Below are 13,557 nucleotides of genomic sequence, written 5' to 3'. Positions count from 1 at the left end.
AGTTTGTTCCAACCCTTCGAAGTCAATCAGAAAGAGTGCGCTCAAAATAGCGCCCATCTTTTTTTTTTTTTTTTTACATTTTGGATCTAAAACCCATGGTGCTTTTCTCACAGACACTTTTTCAGAGTCATTAGCTGTGTAAATCATAGATGCTCTTTGCAGGATAAAAGGATTTAAAGGAAACTCCCGTCCCGTCCTTCTCTGTGAAGGCCACACACACGATAGCCCATGACAAGCTTCATTTATCCTAATGAAAAACATCTCCCTCCTCAAGGGACCTTTGCCAATGACCCGCTAACCTTCCAAAATGTCCTGACAACATAATGTTAACGTGATCTTTTCCATGGAAGAGGAGCACCCAGACTGCATTTTAGAATACATTTGGTCTTCTGCTGGCTCTTTAGATGTCCTTTCAGTTGTAGGCTCTGCAGGAATTTGGATGAATTCCTTTATTTAATTGTTCCTATGTTTCAGTGCAGCCGCGGCACCAGGCGGGCTGGGCTAATTTATTTCTTGCTTAGGATGAGAGATGGTCCCCAGCCAAGACTGCCAAGAGACGGACAGTTAATTGCAGTGGATCGCCTTATCTTCTTGTAATTAGGCCTGTCTCTTTGGAGTTTCTGCCTCCAAACGGCCAATCGATACAATCAGACCCCAGACAAGGTGGAGATGGGACCCAGACTGGACTTTGGGGGGGGGGGGGGGGGGGGGGGAAGAATTATGGAGATTAGTTTTCTTTCTCATGTTTTACTTTTTAATAATATGAAAACGTTTTCAAGTGATTGTTTCTTTTCAATGTTGGTTGCTACAAATTCTCTTTTCCTGACTGATTTTTTTTTTCCTGTGGTCTTGGCTCATTTGAATGAGCAAACAAGACACAAGTCACATTTTTAAAAGCATTGTGGAAACCGTTTTACAAAAGTTAGTTGAGTGCATCCCGCTCACTTTTTCTGCTCTCCGACTAACGAGAGCAATACGGTTATGTGATATGAATTGTGCAGAATGCTCCCAATTGTTTACATAGTCCTTGTCGTTTTGACAGGCATACAGAGAAGGACAAAACGGCCATCTTTCATGACTGTGACCCAGCAGACGACTCACCCTGCTCACATTTCCACAATCATCTTCCCCACAGGTAATTGAACTTCCAGTCAGATTTGCCTGACTTTTAACACGTCCATATATCTCCTCCATTCTGAGAGCCAAGTCAATGCCCCTTTGAAGTGGCCACCGGTTTGGTCATAAAAGCCCCATGGCATCCATCCGTGCATCCATCCATCCGTCCATCCCTCCATCCGTGCATCCATCCATCCGTGCATCCATCCATCCGTGCATCCCTCCCTCCCTCCCTCCCTCCCTGTGCTGATTTGGAATCAGGCTCTGTCAAACTGGCAGGTAGGGACTAGAGTTGCATCACGATCTGCCTTTCTCACCGGGCCTTCTTCAAAGACAAGATGGGCTTTTGTGATAATGAGAGGGTAGCTTGAAGGAGTAGGGGAAAGAGAAAAGCTGGAGCTGTTGCCGAGCATTGTAATTGTGACAGCAGCATCAGTAGCAGCTGCCTTCTCTCCCGGGCTTCCGAGACTCGGCGGTGACACCATCCAGCAGACGGTAATTAATCGAACAATCCTCTCCGTCTAGGGTGATAAAAAGGGGCTGAAGACAGACAGACAGACAGACAGTGAGGGGCAAAAAAGAGACAAACAGTAGCAGTGTGTCAGCTATTCCCACAGAGTCACATCAATTCTAAAATGGTGACTTTGTATATTAGAAAAGATGATTACTGTATTGGTCAATTACAAGTTGTAAAGCATCCCTGGGTCTTCAATCAATTACAAATCAATGCACTCTTTAAGCGACCCATTCGGTCAATCAAAGTAAAGCTGTCGAAATGAATCGATTCGTCCACAACGATTTTCATTCATCGAAAACTAGTCATTCAATCCGGTCACCCAGGGCCATGATGAGGTTGATACAGTTTGCAGATCCTAAAACCAAACCGTATTTTGAAAACATCTTACGGAGGCATAACTGCACCGTATAAAGTCTGAGTAATTCAGGCCAGAGTATAAATCACACAGGCTCTACGGGTTCCTCTTGAGGGCATCAATGCTCCAATGCACTTGTGTCTGTGTCCGAGCCTGGCCCCGCCTGGTCACACCGGTGTATCTGCTGGCTGGCTGGCCTCGTTAAGCGGAGAGCAATAATTGATATCAACAGGGTGGCCTCTTCTTACCGTGTACAGTTTTCATCAAAATCTGATTTTGGGATAGAAACAGGAAAGTTCTTGTTTTTAGCAGGAGAAGGGCGGGCTGACTTTAGAGTTGGAAATGCTTTGGCTAAAGCAATGCAAGGCGACAAGTAGACACGCGGTATGATGGATTTGTGACTCTTTGTGAAAGTCCGGCGTGGCGCTGGAGTGTGACGGCAGCGTCAAGTAACTTGATGAAAACAGTGGAAATTGCCCCGGGCAGGCTGGAGCCGCTCGCCGTGTTTTCGCAAGTGCGGTCATGCCAAACGAGGAAATGTTTTGTAACCTTAGCCTACTTTGTGGAGCGATTCCCGCCTGGCTGATATGACTCGACAATGCTTGCGTTGATTGTAAAGCGGGATACACGTTTCCGTGGTTCCCGTCGTCCCTTGGTATATCAAGTGGCGCGGCCTCCAAACCGCTGGCTGAGCAGCGGCGTGAAATTCCGCCAGGTCGTTTTCCTGTGCTCCGTTTTGCCCAGCTTGTAAAAAAAACGCCAATTACAACATGACGTCTTTTTTGCTAATGACAATTAAAATATCACGGCAAATATTTCCCTAGCCTATAACAACGGTAGTTTCTTGAACTATGCGAGCAGATTTTTGTATTTCTATTTTAAAAAAAACATCGAAAAACAATGGTTCCGAACGGCATTGCTGGGGGAACCCCTTTTCGAAAGACATGAAGGGAACCGCATCCCGTGGCAAAGAGGGGCGGGCCGGTGACCCGCGCCGACGTTCCGTTCGCACATACCGACACGGGCAACTTAACAGGGCGGCAGAGAGCAAAGGTGAGGAAAACAAAAGGTGTTGTTGCAAACGTGATGATCAGCTCCCTGTGTCTGACCATCTGCGCTATGTAAGACTCAGCAGGAGGACTCGGAAATGAGGTCAGCTCAGCTTTTGAAGCTGGCGAGCTGCAGGCGGACCAGGCACCATGCAGGGACTGGAAGCTCACATCAAAGGCACTCAAACCCACATAGCCAAATATTATTACCGCTGCGTGCGTACTCGCTTAGTCTGGCATTGTCGGAATTCCAAAAAAGACCCCATGAGTCACTTTGTTCCCAATTTGCTGCTGATGTAATGTTAGGTGAGCCCTTTCAAAAGAGTTAAGACAGAGAAGCCGACGATTTGACCGTAATAACAAGAATGACGCCTCAGACGTAAACAATCCCTACTATATTGGAACAAGCCATGGCTGACAGGCCGGGATGGACAAACTGTGCTTTTGGGTTTGCGTGCGAGCGAGCGAGCCAGAGAGACGACGGACACAGCCGGCGTGCCGCTCCAAATTGGCTTGGGAAGCTCCCTTTGGGAAGAAGCCTTCCAATCTTCCAATCCACCTCTCCTCCATCTCCCAGCCACATACTAGACTCCCTTTATCACCACTCACTCAACCATCTTGTGAGCCTCCAACATTTCTTCATCCTACAATCTTCTCCAGTCCAAACCATGCATAGAACCAACCCGGAGCTATAAATAGCATACTTAGATAAAGGAGATAGATCATTTCCCTTTTTACTGGGCACAAGGGGATTACGTTTCATTATTTGCCTTTCTTCCCTTTCCCGGCCGGCTCAGTTTTAGATTCGGGGGAGTGCCTTTTGCCTATTCTCCCCCCTATTTCCCTATTTAGCTGCCAGATAATGTCCTCTTTCAAATAAAAGAGGAAAATAAAGACAGAAATGGAGCTGTCCAAATAAACCCAAGAGCGTGTGAGTGAATTCAGTCAAAAGGGCATATTTGAGTATTTAAAAGCATCTTCTTAAAGCAACACTCTGCATCTTGCCGTTTGGACCAAATGATCAACCTCGATCCCCTTTGAACACGGCTGTAAAATAGTAGGATGGAAAATTGAAATTTCACATTCAATTGCGTTTGGTGAGGAAGGCCAGCTGCACCGAGTTGTCAGGAGGTACGTTCCAGGCACTCAAGGCGCTTTGTGATGAGGCTATGCCTGAGCGGGCCGGTGCTCTTTTGTGTCACCATGCAAAGCAGCAGAGCGCCCAGCAGATTCCGCTCACGGGCACAGTGGCAAGCTCAAAAGTTCAATCTGGGATACCAAATAAGGTTGTCATCCAACTTTAGAGCTTGGCAAAGAGAATCACGGCCGACTTGCCGCTACTGCACGTTACCGACGACGACGACTCGGACGTGTTAGTCCCGCCCGGGGCTTTCTCCAATGGGAAGAGCGCACCCACCCACTCGGCCCGATCTTATCCCGTCCGAAAAGTCTCCATTTCCCCTGAAGCTCGACCTCCTTCTGCCCTGGGTGCATTCATAAATGGAAGTCTCATTTCACATTTGGCACCTTACTTTACAGCCCAGCGGGAGGGAAAAAAGCCAAGCAGCAAGTTCCCTCCCGCCGTGCAAAATAGAGATTGAATGAAAGCGAGGGTGTCGGGTGAAAAGGTGACAATGTATGGCCAGCCCTGCCTGCCGCTTCTGGCCTTCAAACACACATTTCCTAGACTTCATCAAAACACATTTGGTTTGTGTTGGGGGCAATTTGGTTATTTACAATAGCTGCCTCTTTGGAGGACAACATTCAGATTGTAAATGACTTCATGCACACTAGTGAAGCCCCCCCCCCCCCCCCCCCCCCTGACTGTTTGTTATTTACAGTCAGCTTAATATCATGATGAGAAAAATGATTCTTGGGGGGAAAAAAAAAAAAGCAAATGAGTTTGGTTCATTGTGACCTTAGCTGGAACAAAACAAAGCAGCCAGATAAGGTTGATGGGGTCATATTTTGTTTCCCCCGGATTCCTTCTTCTCCAGGAAAATCATACCGATGACAGTTTTATTAGTTTCCGGCAGATTTATTAGGTGATGAACTTGTTTTTTAAAAGGACAGGACCACAATCACTCTTTTCCATTGTTTCCTTGTTGTATCTTCTCCCTGCTTCCTCCCATCTCCAAGCCTTCTTGTAGTTGAATGGTAAAGAATTTATTTTTGAAAAAAGTAGGGGAACAATTCTCATTGCGACTTTTGCCCAGTATCTTGACTTGACACTGCGTCTAACCTACTCCAGCATGTCCAAATAAGAGTCATTCCTTCCTATACTTGCGACAGTGTATTTATAAATACTACATCAAAAGACTTTTTGGAGTTTGTTGTCAAAGTGCGCGCCAATGTTTAATGACTGCGTGATGAATTGTGCCTGTCAGGTTAAGCCCTCTTTGACATGCGTCCCTTCAGAAGTTCACCTGACAGAGCCGAGCAGAGCCGAGCGTCGATGAAAGGTAGCGGGAGCAGACAGTGACGTGCCGTACAAAGACGTGGCAGAATATGCAATTAGAAATGGAAGAAGGAGGTGATGAAGATCAAGCCAACGGAGGTCTTTGCAAAAAAAAAAAAAGATGGCTTGAGCATAAGACACAAACCGTTCCGAAGCCCGAGAGTCAATCGGAACTCCTTCACTGCCAAGCCGCTTGGTACGGTCGATAATGAGTTACTGAATGAGTTAGGAAGCAGAACTGGAAAGAGTTTCACCCAACCCAACTTGATTCTTAAGAGCTCAGGTAAAGTTCAGGTAAAGTAGCAGCCGGTGCAAATTCCAGCGACAAGCGAGTTAAAAGAACAGCGCCCTGACAATGTCAGTCCTAGCCGCTTTTGTGAAGGCGGGCGGAATTCTTGATTCCGCTCATGTATCGGATCTCATTAGATTGTGCCGGTGTAGCACATCATGGAGTGTCCGGTGAGTGGTTCCAAATGACTCTGTGAAGCGCTTGCTGCTTTGTTTCGTCTTTCAAAATGCTATTCTAATTAAAAGGGACAGAGGCTGTGTCCTTGGGCTAACTTTGCAACTTTCAATCAGCATTTTCAACTTAGCCAGCGTCAAGTTGGAGAGCTAGCTGTCTGTCAGCCTGCTTGATTTTGTCTTTTGGAGCGCAGTATCATTTCACTGACAGATGATGCTATAGTTTCACCATTCATTCATTCATGAGCAGAATTGAAAGGAAGAAATACGTCTTGTTTCGCCCCCCCCCCCCTTGCGGGCCGCATCGAATGATGTGGCGGGCCGCGTCTGGCCCCCGGCCCTTGACTTTGAAACCTCTGTTCAAGTGATTTTTGCCCCCTTGTTTGACGTCCACCGAATCAAATGATTTGAACAACTGGATGAAAATCATGGGCGGGAAGGAATCACATAGGGCAAAAAATATTTTCGCTTTCTTCAACCCAGAGGATCTGCAGCAAGATCTAATATGCACCAATTAGACGGTATGGTGAAAAAGAATCGGAGATGAATGGGGGGGGATAGAAGGACCTTCTCTATTCATGTGCGCCTTAGATCACAAGTTTCTTTTTTTTTCAGAAATGGACATATTAAGAGCTCTCGATAAAACGACGCCTGCTAAAAGACACAACTATAGGATTATTCACCGTCTGCCAAAAGTGCCCTCAGTAGCCGTCACATCTTTGCTCTTGGCAGTCTCATGCTACACGCTGCATTCAACTCATTTCTTTTCTTTGATACGCTCCAACAAGCTAAAGGTGACAAAGATGACTTTTCATCTGGATGTACGTATCTTTGCCACGGGCGGGCACAGAATGAGCTCCAGAGGCAAATTCATTTGAATTGCGGCGGCGGCGGCGGGCGGCCATAAAGGAGAATATTTTCTATTTGAAAGCCAACAATGTGTCGACAACTGGTCTTGGCTTTGCAAATGAAATGCAACCCGCTCTCGAGTGTGTGTGTGTAGCTCATGTCCATTTGTAATCACAATCATCTTTCAAGTATACGTGTGCCGCCTACACGAATCGAATGAACATACTACGATGCCGAACCGTTTTTCTTGACCTGCTCGGTCACTTGTTGCGAAGCAGAATTTGAAGAAATACTCTTGGATCAAGATTCTGGCTTTGTAGTACAACATCTCAGTTGCCGCTTGAGGTCAAATCCCAACGGATCCACTTTCCTTCCTCCTTCACTTGACTTGCTTCCTCTACGATACGGTTTTGGTCCTTGTGCATTTGTTTGCACAGTGGTTTTCTAAAAGACCAGGACAAAAGGATCGAAAAGTACGCTTGAGCCGCAGATTCGATATATTTTTGCGGTCCCAGACCCCTTTCATACCGGGATTGATCCTTAAAGGAACATAAAAATGTCATTTCATTTGTAATTATTTCAATGATAAAAAAGACATGACGTTATTTGTTATTCATCTGATTTTTCTCCCCAGCGTATGTTTGAAAATGAAAAGAGTCATGTAAAGATGAGCAATCGTTTCATCAAACATATCCAAGTTGGGAAGTTCGTTCCGCCGCCATCACATCTCCCAGTGAAACGTGTCACCTTGACTTCTTTGGCTGGAGCGAGAGAGCCGTCTTTTTAATTTCTCCCTACTTTTCCCAATTCCACCTCTCTTTAATCCACCATGCTTTCCCCTTCACTGGGTTTCAGTCACAGAGCTGATTGACTTTGAGAGGGCAAGCCAGCACGGAGGGGCTCACTGAGTGTCTCGCTGGAGAGCTGGGACACAGATTATTTCCTTGTCTCTTGTTTTGGGTCCAACAAGCGAGTTCATTCAGCTCTGGCAGCCAGCCAGCCAGCCAGCCAGCCAGCCAGCCAGCCAGCCAGCAGGCTCATTTGAAAGACTCCCGACTTTCGTTGGCCCCTTGCAGCTGTCAAGCAATTTGGAATGGGTGTGTCTGTTCATGCTCAATGGACCTCATTCAGGTTCCACCGACTAATCCTCCATTTTCCAGCGCAAAGATAACAAAAGGTGAAATCGATCAATTAATAGCAAGTAATTAGCACTTGAGCGCCGCTATCTGGGTGCACGTCAATGGGCGTACAGTTGCGAGTCTGCTGGCAGCCGCTCGGTCCATTGGCTGGCAAGCTGACAGGAAAGGAGTGGGATGTGTTTGTTGAAGCTAATTTGGCTCGCGCCATCTTGACATTTTCACACAATTTGATAAGGGACCGACCGGGTAGATTGGCGGCCCGGCCGGCAATCTTTTATGAACTGGGAGCAGAACAAACCATTCGTTCCTGTTCATTAATGAGCATGTGAGCCCAAGGGAGGGGGCGGAGGTGAGGTGAGGGCCAGGAGAAGCCGCAACATCCGCTGGGATGCAAACACTTTTTCATCCATCCGTCCTTTACACTGTAAAGAATTACCTCAATGATTTGATGATGATTTGTTTTTTTTAAGTGATCAAAAATGATCAATTAAAAAATGATCTATTTCGAAAAACCAGCATTAATATCCAAACGGTACACAGCACTACCTTTTATCATCTTATGATTTCTATGATTGCCACATTTCGATAACATTCGTTCCTGCTCAAATTTATAATCGTCGCTGAGAGTCTGGTAATGTTCCTCAGGTGGGCACACGCGAGTCTTCATCACACGTAGGAAAAGGAATGAGCAGAAATCAAATGATTTTTGGAACCTTCCAATGGCACAGGGCCAGCGGGTGATTGACGTTGCTCTGATCTATTCAACACGGCTGGCGTCTCGTCCAAACAAACAATCATTCCATCGACTAATATTTGTCTTCCGCCGCAGCTTCCAAACGGCTTGTGAGCCATGGTCACGCTTGTAAAGTGTCTTGACCTGATTAGTCCTGATCTCCCATAGAGGACATGGATCCCAATTGCCACTTGGCAGCTTGTCACAGTGTCGTTGCTTTTGCTATTTATTTGCATGTTGTCTCCGAGCGAACTTAAGGTCTCCGACATAAATCATGGGCAGATGCTTCGGATGTCACAGGAGCTCTCAGGGGATGACAGCGCATCAGCTCGACTGTCATTCTCCATAGCATCACCTAATGTTCCGTCGTTGAGATAGCGTTTGTTTGAGAAAAGCCAAGTGACATTAGGATGTCTTTGTCAAAGCCGTTTGACAAAATGGATGTTAACCAGGTCCTTGTCTTCTATTTGTTCTGGTTGGCAAGGATTCATAAATTGCATTTTTCATGTCAAGCCTAAAGCTTCTGCAGTGAATGTGTTGGTCTTGCGTCAGACCAGGACCTAAAATATTCAGGGAAAAAAAGAAGAGGCCTCAGGTGTGAGGTGTGTGAGGCAGGCTAAATCTCTTAACCCTGATCTCTGAGGCATTACCCCCCTCCAAAATACCCCCCCCCCCCACCCTAAAGCCTGACACCCACAGTCTTTTATTCCCTTGAGCAACGACACAGTCGAAGGTGACGATAACAAGGATCGTGTGGCATCATCTCGTAGGATCAGAGAGTTTTCCAAGTCACTTTCTTGCCCTCCTTTTGCCACATGGTGGCTATACACACACACACACACACACATACTCACACACGTGCGTCTCCGTAGAGAGCCATCAGTGCCTAATTAATGGTGGCTGCAGTTATGTTTTATGATAGAACATAATCAGGCTCTAATTAGTTTGAAACGGGGCCCGCAGGTCTGATTTATGACCAGTTAGGGCGATCGCTGGGGAGTGATTGAAGAGCTGACTTTTCCATCTTGCATACTCCAGCCTTCAAAATGGGGAAGTCTGCTGTCATTCCAGAAGAGTGTAAATAGCTCATTCGGGTCAATACTCTTTGCTGTCTTTTTTTTTTTTTCTCTCCACTTTGGTTATTTATTGATCCTAGTCTCGACTTCTTTTCAAATGTTTTGCCATTCTGCATGATTGATGAAGAGCAGTGGAGCAAATTCGGGCTCATTTGCTAGCTCGTCGCTGTTGTCGTGCCCTTGAGCAAGACGCGTTTTTTTTTTCTTTAATATCACTGTCTTAACATGTGCTTATTGCCTATTTCTGGATGGTTTTCCTTCAGGGCGGATGAATGAAATGTTATTTTCTTTTGCTCATTCGTACCTGTGAAACTTATGTTTGTTTTTTTTCTTTAGTGGTCCTGATTATTGCTGCATTTTGAATTTGATGATATCATTACTTTCTACTGGTGCCGACTAATCACTATTCTCTTTTCTCAAATCTGGCCTTTTCTGGTCATATGCGCCAGCACGAAGTTCATTTATCCCCAAAGGAACCTTTACGATTGGAGTAGGCAAGTCTTCCGAAAGGAATTTGAGTCATTACGTGATGAGTTGATTTAAGCCTTGTGTCTAACCGTGCTGGGCAAAAGTGAACTTCTTCAAATTGGGGCTGGATCACAGAATGAAGAGCTTGACTTCTTGGTGTTCCAATAAGGTTGCGTAATCGAATCGCAATCTGTCACCGAGACAGCTGTGAGGCACCAGACGCTCGGAGGCTTGCGTTTAAGATGAATTAATGGATGGCTTCATTTCTCTAATTGCGTGTTCCCCCATAACCAGATTGGAGTTGAGACAATTATCTCTTTGCTCTTGAAATCCCATTTGTCTGTTTTTAACACCCTCCGTTACGTTTGCAGAGGCCTCTTTGTATTATTAGCACAGGGATGGAATTGCATTGTACATTTCCAGTTGTTTTGGGTTTTCGCAATCTGACGGCCATTATCATTCTGATCTTGTGTCTTTTTCACAGCTTCCTCAAACCCCGCCCTCTTTTCCGCCCCTTTCCTACCATAATCCTTGTCTTCCTCCATAATCGGCCTGTAGTGGATTATTTCGTCTTTTTGCGCTACTTCAATAACAATATGAAACCATTTATACTGTTTGATTTTTTCCTCTTTATTTTCGGTTATAAATCGACGTATCGAGAAGTGATTGAAAAAGGCTAAGAGAAGACGCGTTGTTTTTCATGCAAAGCGTTGACAATGAAGCCATTCAAAGGGCTTGTTAGGGACTTGAAAGAATCACTCGCTGAGGAGCGCGCTTGAGTTAAGAAGATAAAGAATGAGGCAAAGTAAGCCAAGCGAAAAAGAAACAATTCCAGCGCTAATAGGGAGGCACAGAAAGAAGTGGGTTGAAATCACTTCTACAGGAGGAAGCGGCAATCAAATCAACTCTTTTTAATTAGTGTGTCTTTCGGAGAGTGATTTAGGGGGGCCGGATTCCAGACTGGAGGTGAACTTTTTTTCCGGGTTACAATGACACTGCGAGTCAGCTTGTGCTCTTCTCATCCTACGTGTGCGTGGCCTGGGGCTGATGAAGCCATTAGGGCCTGCTCTCACAGCCAATCAATCACAATGACAAGTCAATAGCGGAGCTGGATGGCTTTTCTTCAAAAAGCAGTCCGTCAGCCTACCAGAACTACTCCAATAATCTGCCCAATCACTCAGTGAGCAGACCTGAACTCCCAACCTCTAGTTGACAAAAGCCCGCTCCAATTTGTCGAGTGCAATTGTTTGGTCTCACCTACTAGATCCATATGTCACCAAAAAAAAACCACACACAGCTACTGTCTTTTCAGATAATGGTTTTGTAGATGTTACAATTCTGTCTTTGTCTGTAATGGAGCTCATCCTCTATGGTTGGTGGTTGAACTGTCTTTACTGTCATCTTATCAACGTGACAAAGTAATAATGACCTCTTCCATTTTGTCATCCATCATCCCTAAATTGATTTATTCCCGTCACATGGCGATGTGCTCACGGCAGTTTATATAACGCTTTGCTAATGGTTTGCATTAAGGCTGTGCAATTAATGAAAATTCAATTACCGTTATTACACTCCAGAATTATCATCTTAATCCGTGCATCCATCCGTGCATCCATCCCTCCATCCCTCCATCCATCCTTTATCTTCCTCCCGTGGTTATTTACCTCTTTATCCCTCTTTTCAAGTCATTGCAAATGGAAACTGACTTGACCGTCCGATAGCGGCGCTAAGTATGGCCACCTACACACCCTGCCTGGTATTGATTCATTTTTGTCCCCGCAAGTGTGAGGACCCCCCCCCCCTCCCCCAAAAAAGCTCTTTCTTCAACGCCTTGTTGATTTGGGGATTAGCACTGGTAACAATAAAGAAATTGCTATTTCTATAGCTGTAACCATACAGTAGGAGTGGGACGTGGCGGAGGCAGGCTGGCTGGCTGGCAGCTGTGGGCAGCCACAAGTACACTACAATGAGAACGTTAGTAGGAGGGATTCTATTGTTTGTGCAGTCAAACCCTCCAGTTGCTCCCAAGTGAAGAGAAGAGAAGAGAAGAGAAGAGAAGAGAAGAGAAAGAGGGAGGGAGGTAGTGCTTATCCTTTGGACTGTCTTGCGCTTCAAATCTAAAGTCAATGCAGTTGACATAGAAATACAACTATGCTGAATTTGCACATTTACAAGGAAATGAATAGTCTCAGATGTTTCATTTGTTGATGATGGTCATGGACAGAATGTCAGTCAGTGGTGGAGAAACTCTTAGCATGCAAAAGTTACCCTGGTCACCTTCTTTCAAGAAAGGGCTTTGCTTGTATGCTTGTTTGACACCAAATGTTCCTTTAAGTGGAGCCCTTTTCCTGAAATGCTCTTTCCCTTCTGGGCTGGCCGCTTTATCTCTCCTGTTGTAAACCATATCGCCTATGTGGGTATGTTACTGTCTCACACAGCTTGGAATAGCAGTAGAGAAAAACTACAATCTCCCTTCCTGTCAGCTTCTAATATATGACAAACATGTATTTTTACACTGCACAATCTTGTCCTGAGACACATAGTAAACTGTATGGCCTCTCCTCTCCTCTCCTCTCCTCTCCTCTCCTCTCCTCTCCTCTCCTCTCCTCTCCTCTCCTCTCCTCTCCTCTCCTCTCCTCTCCTCTCCTCTCCTCTCCTCTCCTCTCCTCTCCTCTCCTCTCCTCTCCTCTCCTCTCCTCTCCTCTCCTCTCCTCTCCTCTCCTCTCCTCCTCCTCCTCCTCCTCCTCCTCCTCCTCCTCCTCCTCTCCTCTCCTCTCCTCTCCTCTCCTCTCCTCTCCTCTCCTCTCCTCTCCTCTCCTCTCCTCTCCTCTCCTCTCCTCTCCTCTCCTCCTCCTCCTCCTCCTCCTCCTCCTCCTCCTCCTCCTCCTCCTCCTCCTCCTCCTCCTCCTCCTCCTCCTCCTCCTCCTCCTCCTCCCCCTCCTCCTCCCCCTCCTCCTCGTGTCTTGTTTATCACTTTTCCATTTTTAACTTCCAGGCATGGTGGTGCAGTAAATCAGAGCAGGCCACACCTTGTCATTCTGTGATTACCTGCTGCAAAATAAAGTGACTGGGTGCCTGGCCAAGAAAATGGAAGCGGCTCACACACAGACAGGGACAGATGAGTGTGTGCATGGAGCCATTCTTTAAAACATGAATGATGGCAAACAGCACCTCAGCAATAACTGATTGTGTGTGTGTGTGTGTGCGTGCGTGCAGCTGTGCAAGCCATTCACATGAAGCGGCAATGGAATTGATTATTCTCCGCACCTTGTAACCAAATCTGTGTTTCTGTGCACAGCCTCCCACCTGTGTTGATACTAATCTCAGCTAAGCTC

General features: G+C 46.0%; 1 long non-coding RNA gene across 1 annotated transcript in view; it reads left to right on the top strand.

Moving 5' to 3' along the window:
• Positions 1-1,470: 1,470 nt before the first annotated feature.
• The window catches only part of LOC133171416 (uncharacterized), a 32,541-nt gene continuing 20,454 nt past the window's right edge, over positions 1,471-13,557 (top strand). Inside the window, exon 1 of the long non-coding RNA XR_009718778.1 lies at positions 1,471-1,611. This is a non-coding gene — a long non-coding RNA (uncharacterized LOC133171416). The remainder of the gene's footprint in view (positions 1,612-13,557) is intronic.

The sequence above is a fragment of the Syngnathus typhle genome, linkage group LG18 (genome assembly GCF_033458585.1).
Source record: "Syngnathus typhle isolate RoL2023-S1 ecotype Sweden linkage group LG18, RoL_Styp_1.0, whole genome shotgun sequence".
NCBI classification, from domain to species: Eukaryota; Metazoa; Chordata; class Actinopteri; order Syngnathiformes; family Syngnathidae; genus Syngnathus; species Syngnathus typhle.
This window is presented reverse-complemented; position numbering and strand designations above follow the sequence as displayed.